Genomic DNA, 7,864 nt, shown 5'->3' on the forward strand with positions numbered 1-7,864 from the left:
TTTCAGCACCTATTCTTGCTTTGCCTAATTTTGATCTGACATTTGAAGTTGAATGTGATGCTAGTGGGATCGGCATAGGGGCTGTCTTACATCAAAATAATAGGCCGTTGGCATTTTTCAGTGAGAAGTTGAGTGGGGGAGCTCTTAATTACCCTACTTATGATAAAGAATTGTATGCTGTTGTGTGTGCTCTTAAAGTGTGGCAGCATTATCTTATGCCTAAGGAATTTGTGATACATACTGATCATGAATCAATTAAATTCCTTAAGGGGCAGGGTAAGTTGCATAAAAGACATGCGAAATGGATTTCATTTATTGATTTCTTTCCATATATCATTAAGTATAAGAAGGGGAAAGATAATGTCGTTACGGATGCATTGTCTAGAAGGTATATTTTGATCACTAACATGAGCACTAAGTTACTTGGTTTTGAGCACATTAAAAACTTGTATGCACATGATGATGATTTCTCTAATGTGTTTTAAGCTTGTAAACATGCTGCATTTCAAAAGTTTTATAGGCATGAAGGCTTCTTGTTCAAAGAAAATCGGCTATGTATTCCCAACTATTCACTTAGGGAATTACTTGTTAGAGAAGCCCACGGTAGAGGGTTGATGAGACATTTCGGTATTGATAAAACTCTTGACATATTGCATGAACACTTCTATTAGCCTAAAATGAGGCGTGACATTGCTAACATTTGTGATAAGTGTTTAAAGTGTAAGCATGCAAAGTCAAGGAGTAACCCTCATGGATTGTATGCTCCTCTACCCGTACCTCATACTCCTTGGATAGACTTATCCATGAATTTTGTGCTTGGTTTACCAAAATCTTCTAGAGGTATGGATAGTATCTTTGTTGTAATGGATAGATTTTCTAAAATGACTCATTTTATCCGTTGTAGGAAAACAAATGATACGCGCCATGTTGCTGATTTATTCTTCAAGGATGTGGTTAGATTGCATGGAGTACCGCATACTATTGTAAGTGATAGGGATATGAAATTCTTAAGCTATTTCTAGAAATCACTTTGGGAAAAGTTGGGAACTAAGTTGCTGTTTTCTACTTCTAGTTATCCCCAAAGGATGGTCAGACTGAGATAACCAATCGAACCCTTGGTGCTTTATTTCGAGCCATTGTTCAAAAGAATTTGAAGAAGTGGGGAGAATGTTTGCCTATTACCGAGTTTGCATATAACCGAACCACTCATTCTTCTTTTGAAATTGTTTATAGGTTTCAGCCACTAACCCCTTTAGATTTATCACCTATTCCTGTTAATGAATGTTTAAACGCAGATGGTGTCAAAAAGGCAGAGGCTGTTCGGACCTTGCATGAGAGAGTTCGAGCTCAAATTGAGAAGAAAAATGCGCAATATGCACAACATATAAATAAGGGTAGAAAACATGTTGTATTCGAATCCGGTGATTGGGTTTTGGTGCACATGAGAAAGGAAAGATTTCCAGCATCTCGACGGACCAAGTTACATCCAAGAGGAGATGGACCTTTTCGTGTACTAGAGAGGATAAACGATAGTACTTACAAATTGGAACTTCCAAGTGAGTATGGCATAAGCGCATCTTTTAATGTGTCTGACCTATCCCCTTTTGACTTTGATACAGACTTTGAAGATTCGAAAACGAATCTTTTCGAGGAGAGAGGAAATGATGCGGATACGAGTGTGCAACAACTTCAATTTTGGGGCAAGGATCCTTGGTCAACATTGGTGGTCCGATGACAAGATCAAGATCCAAGAAGGTGAAGGGAGCTTTACGAGCCTTGATCATTCACCATACAAGTAAGGAGCAAGCTAAGTTTAAAAATTTAATGGACCATGAAGTTACCTTATTCATTTGTATGTTTGAAGTGAAAGAATGATTTCATAATTGTTAGTTTAGTTGGTAGTTATCTTAAAACTGCCTAATTTAATAGTTGTTTGTTGTTGAGTATTTTTATTACTTATTGGGTCTTATTGAGAAGCCTTAAAGAGCTGGCTATTTTATTACTTATTGGGTCTTATCGGGAAGCCTTAAAGAGTTGGCTCTTTATACGGACCGAATTCCTATTCCAGGTTTATGTGGGCCGAATTTGCCCTAGTTTTAGCCTATAAAAGGCACCTATTGTATGAGCAAAAGGACAAATTATTACAACTAGAAATCATGAGAAATTTTCCTTCAAGTTCTTAATCGAACTTACTCTTGAATTCTTGAGTTTATAGCTTAGCATTCAAATCAGACTTTATCGATTAGTTTGTTCCCTAATCATGGTGTCACTTCATCCATCCTTATTTGCTTAAGGTTGATGATTACGTTTGTGTGTCAGAGGTCTTGAGTTCATGAGAGCAATCGAGTTTAATTTCTGTTGGGAGAAAAGATCCAACTCTGATAATTACAAGGTTGGGAGGTTTTAAGAGGGTCTTCCCCTAGGGTTGCTCATCAGTGTATCTAGCGCACGCCTCTGTTCTGATCACATCAGTAGAACGGCTAATATAGCACAAGAGCCTTGTGCGTTTAATTTGACGAGACACACGCCGGTACAATGCAAAATTCTGTAAGAAATGAAGGAACAACTATCAAATAAGCGACAAGCAATATAGAGGAACAACTATCAAAATAAAGTATGCACACACAACAAAAGAGCAGAACACAACCTCATCATCAGTAGATGCATACATGTGGACCGCACTAATACCAATTAGCTTCTCAGCTTCAACACCCGGCACAATAACATTCATATACCCGATATCATCGTGAACAGTAAGCCTAATCCATGCTTTGCTTTTAAAAAAAAACCATCATGAAAAACTAAAACAAGGAACACAGAGATCCTACAACAACTAATAAAAAACAAAACGCACCTAGGGAAAGCATATATTCCCTGACCACAAGAAAGACATAAAACTCCAAGCGTTGTAGAGTAATCATATGGTTCATAACAATGGGGAGAGGCCATATGCCAGAGCAGAGGGCCAAGCAACCTCAACATGGCCCTTGATCCACACATTTCGCCAATCCTGGAATCGAAACCAGTAAAAACGAAGAAAGCGAAAAATAGGACGAAGAAAGCGAAAAGGCATGACATTAACGAGAAACAGTAAAAACACTAACGAAGGGGTCATAGGACAGGACATCGGCAATGGTAGTAACAGTGAGATCACGAACAGGGGGGAGCAAGACAGTAGGGTCCAAGTAGGCGTGCTCATCAAAAACCAAACGAACTAGCTCAGAAATGTTATCAGTGCACCTAAACGTAAAAACAAAGCGAGAGGGTATACATCAAGGGGAAAGACCTATCGTATACAGCACAGGAGCAAACAAAAGAGGTAACACTTACTAAGCATCAAGCAACCGTGCCTCCAAAACATCAGGAGAAACAAAAACAATAGATGAGGGATGAACAGACAAAGATAAACCTAAGCGAAAAAAAAACAAAGCAAATCAGATACGTACCCAAGAGTAAAGACTAGTAGATCCGTAAAAAAAAAGGCTAAAAAAGATAAAAAAGCAAAACCAACAAAGAGAGGAAAAAACATATATTTTTTAGTAGTCACCCTAACCCTGATAGCAATGATAACAGGCATAGCATGCATTAATTCTCCAATAGCTCGGCCCTCAATAGATTCGTGGTCACCAAATAGAGTCAAGATGATGGGACGCTTCCTACATCAGTTACACAAATAAAAGAACAAGATCATAAGAGCAACAAAACAAAAAGCAAGAAAAAAAAAAGGTAAACAGAGCAACACGATTACCCTTGGTCAACTATAATAATATCTCTTTCGCGGCGAAGGATCCCTTCTACATAAACGTCTCGTGTAGACAAAGAATTAACAACCACCCCCATGACATCTGGGTCCATGGAAGACAAAAAAAAAAGTGAAAGAATCGAAAACAAACACTGAAGTAAAAAGAGAAAAAAAAAAAAGGAAGAGAGAACCTACTTATGAAGTTATTAGTGTCAGCAACAAAGTGAAAAGAATCATAAGATCGAAGGCCAAAATAAAATGGCAGAACAGGAAGCCCAACATCAGTAGCCTCTTTAACAGAAGTAATAGAATTAATCACCCAGTAAAAGGGATAAAGACAAGCTGGGAACAGCTCGGGAATCCGACGGACCTCAGCATTCGATATATAATACTTCCTAAATGGAAGAAGAAGCCCATCCACACAAGGAATGTTGTCATCATACACAATGGCAGACACTTTAATACCCTATTTGAAAAATTAAATTAGACAACACAGCAAGCAAAGAACGACAACATCAAATAAGCATGAACCAAAACACTAATAAAAGGAACAAGTCCAAGAGCAAACCTGCGAATCGCCAAGCTGAAATAAACGGAACGACTTCGAAATCGATCCATGGCTAGCAACCTTTACACGATCAGCCTCAACAACGTGAACCAAGGTCATCCAACCATGTGTAGATTCAGAGACATTTGATATGCGAACAAGCTTAGGTGCAGCAGCAACGACTGAAGCAACAGCAGTAGTAACTCAAAATATTAGATATAAAGGTAAATATATAGGACAAGCATACCCGCCCTCATAATAATAGACTAAAAACATTGTGTAATAATCACAAAAAAGTTTGAGGAAAAGACGGCAAAGGCAACGCAGTCAACATAAAAGCAAACGAGACTGATAGCCGGTAGATGGCAAAAACGTATAAAACATAAAGACCTGAAGATCCGTCAAAAGGCTCAGATGGAATAGCATCAAGCTCGGGCTCAACACTAACAACGAAAGCAGCAGCAGTAGCCATTCTTGCAAAAAAAAGAGGCACAGACTGAACTGTTAAGAAAAGCAAATGCATAAACAGACCGGTGCAAAAGAGAAGTAAAAGACAGCTCAAACGAAAAGGAGATTTAAAAAAATGAAGGGGGAAAAGATAGTACTTCCACGCGGATCTGGAAGACGAACGCACAAGGCTATCCTGAAAAACAACAAAATAACGTAAAACATAAAAGGACAAAGGCACAGGAGAAAAGTCCGACAAAAAAACAACCTCCGCAAGAAGGCAAAAAGCTGGGAGAGGAAGACCAAAAAACTGAATAGGAACAAAAGAAAGGAAGAAAATTCCGACCGAAAACATCTATTCCAGCATGCAAGCGAAAATAAAAGAAGAAGGGAAAAGGCACAGAAGAAAATTCCGTCAAAGAACAACCTCCGCAAGAAGGCAAACAGCTGGGGGAGGAACCCTAGAAAAATAGCACAATCACAAAGAGGAAGAGCAAAAAAATTGAACAAGAACAAAAAAAAAGAAGAAAATTCCGACGGAAGAAAACCTAATAGGTAGGAGAAAAGGAAACATACCTCTAATTGTTGTTGGGTAGAAGAGAAGAAATCTGAGGTGAACGATAGAGGCCATAGATCCAAAGGTTAAAATCCATTGTGTAATACACCCTATTCCAATTAAGAAAGATTCTCACCACACCCATTGATAGAATGTTAATTGTTAGTAATTTTATTGTTAATTCTCCTCTTTATCCTTGCCAAATATTGCTTTAATTGTCAATATATATTTATATTTGGTATTTGGATATAATTTCAGAAAGTGGAGCAGAAAAGTGCTAAAAGGGAACCTTCTTGAGAAGATCTCTCCACACGTGAAAGCTTCTAAAAGCTTTCCACAATCAGCCCAAATTGTGCAAACCAACGGAATTGCTGATGAAGAGTTGCCTTCCTATTATTAAGTCCTGACAAGTCCACTAGCAATAAGAAGTCAAAAGGAGAGAATTCTGCAGGGACCACGTAACATTGATTTAGAAAATGTGTTCTTCTTTTGGGAGATGTACTCATTAGCCATAGGTGGACTTTGATGATGAAAGTAGCTTTTCTATTTGCTTCCTACGTAACTAGTTCTCATATAAAACTAGTGCAGAGGAGAATGAGAGAGGGCCGGACATTTTTTACAGAATCAGTTTTTCTTCTTCTCTTCCGTTTGGGAAGAGAAGTTTTTAGTTTTGGGGTGAAGATTTCTCGTGTGTCTTGTTTTCTTCCGTCTCTTCCATGAGACTAATTTTTATTGTATTAGACTACAGAGAATACAATTCTTATTTTTAATTATTAGTAAGAGATAAATGTCTTTGAGTTCAATTAAATTGCGTGGGAATTTTCTTATGAGGCGTGGCTAATCTTCTCCTCTAGTCAAGGATCAACGCGAAGACGCAGTCCCAAATATCTGTGAGATCTAATTAATTTTACGTGTTCCTTAATTTGTTAATATTTGCATGTTTTCTATTTTAATTTCTATGGGATTATTTTGTTAATTGGATATCAAGGGCCCGATGTGCAATTTGACTTATTAATCTCTTGTCAAATTAATCAATTAAATCCGTAATTGTTTAGTTGGTTAATATTAGTGACAACTAGTATTTTCACATACTAGGAGAACATGCAATCTGATTTAAATAACCCTCGTAGCGTGTTATTTTTAGTTAAATTGTTTAATTATTTATTTTTAGTTTTATCTGATAAAAATCCCCCGTGTCCCGAACTTGAAAAGAATCGAATTTTTTTCAATCCCTGTGGATTCGACCCTACTCACTACTATACACAGAAATTTCATTTTTCTCGAGTAGGTATTTATTATTGCACAGGCTCGACACCTGTCAATTTTTGGCGCCGTTGCCGGGGACTGGCGTTAATCATTTGTTTCTTTTTAAGTTCATTTTTGTTCTAATTTTCTGATATTTTTCTAGTTTATGTCTCGTTCTTCTCGTACAGGCGAATTAATTTTCGATCCTGAAATAGAGAAGACCGCGCGTAGAACCAGGAAAGAGACCAGGCGGCTCAGAGAAGAGCAATACGGTATTGCACCTCAGGGACTTGATCCAGAGGTTGAGCCGACAAATTTGTCTGGTGACAATTCGAGTGATTCAAACCAAGAGGAAGTCACTATGGCAAATGCACGAACATTAAGGGAGTTGGCTGCTCCTGATTTAAATCAGCAGCCATTGTGCATTACTTTTCCAAATTTAAATGATGACACTCCCTTTGAACTAAAATCTGGTTTAATTCATCTCTTGCCATCTTTCCATGGTCTACCAGGTGAGGAGCCCTACAAGCACTTGCAAGAGTTCGACGTCGTTTGCAACAGTATGAAGCCTCCGGGAATTACAGAAGAGCAAATAAAGATGAGGGCTTTCCCCTTCTCTTTGAAAGACTCCGCAAAAGACTGGCTCTACTACCTACCGCCTGGTAGTATCACCACGTGGGATCAATTGAAGAAAAAATTTCTGGACAAATACTTTCCGGCATCTCGAGCTGCAAGTCTAAGGAAGGAGATATGTGGCATCAAACAACACCCAGGCGAGTCACTCTATGAGTACTGGGAGAGGTTTAAGAAACTATGCACCAAATGCCCTCAGCATCAGATAAGTGAGCAACTGCTCATTCAATATTTCTATGAAGGGTTGCTTTTCAGGGACAGAAGCATAATCGATGCTGCAAGTGGAGGGGCGTTGGTGAACAAAACTCCTCGAGGAGCATGGGAGCTGATTGAAGGGATGGCTGAGAACTCACAGCAGTTTGGTTCAAGAGAGGACATCCCGACGCGTAGGGTGAATGAGGTAGAAACGTCCTCTATCCAACAGCAGATCTCCGAATTAACATCTTTCGTCAGACAATTAGCTGTGGGAAGTGCCTCGCAAGCCAAAGTGTGTGGGGTGTGCACTGCCGTAGGTCATCCTACGGAAATGTGTCCACTGGTTCAAGAAGAAACTGCAGAATAGGTGAACATGGCTGGCCACGCGCCCGCGCCAAGAAAGCCGTATGATCCATACTCAAACACCTACAATCCTGGTTGGAGGGATCACCCCAACCTTAGCTATGGAGGAAATAGGCAGTCTAACTTTGTGCCAAAT

The 7,864-nt window shown here is 38.9% G+C and overlaps 1 non-coding gene across 1 annotated transcript; it reads right to left on the bottom strand.

The window, feature by feature from the left end:
• Positions 1–7,270: 7,270 nt before the first annotated feature.
• On the bottom strand, positions 7,271–7,377 carry LOC140005420 (small nucleolar RNA R71). The gene has a single exon (XR_011813257.1). It is a non-coding gene; the product is annotated as a small nucleolar RNA R71 (small nucleolar RNA).
• Between the last annotated feature and the right edge of the window lie 487 nt (positions 7,378–7,864).

Source organism: Coffea arabica, chromosome 4c (assembly GCF_036785885.1).
Source record: "Coffea arabica cultivar ET-39 chromosome 4c, Coffea Arabica ET-39 HiFi, whole genome shotgun sequence".
Taxonomy (NCBI): domain Eukaryota; kingdom Viridiplantae; phylum Streptophyta; class Magnoliopsida; order Gentianales; family Rubiaceae; genus Coffea; species Coffea arabica.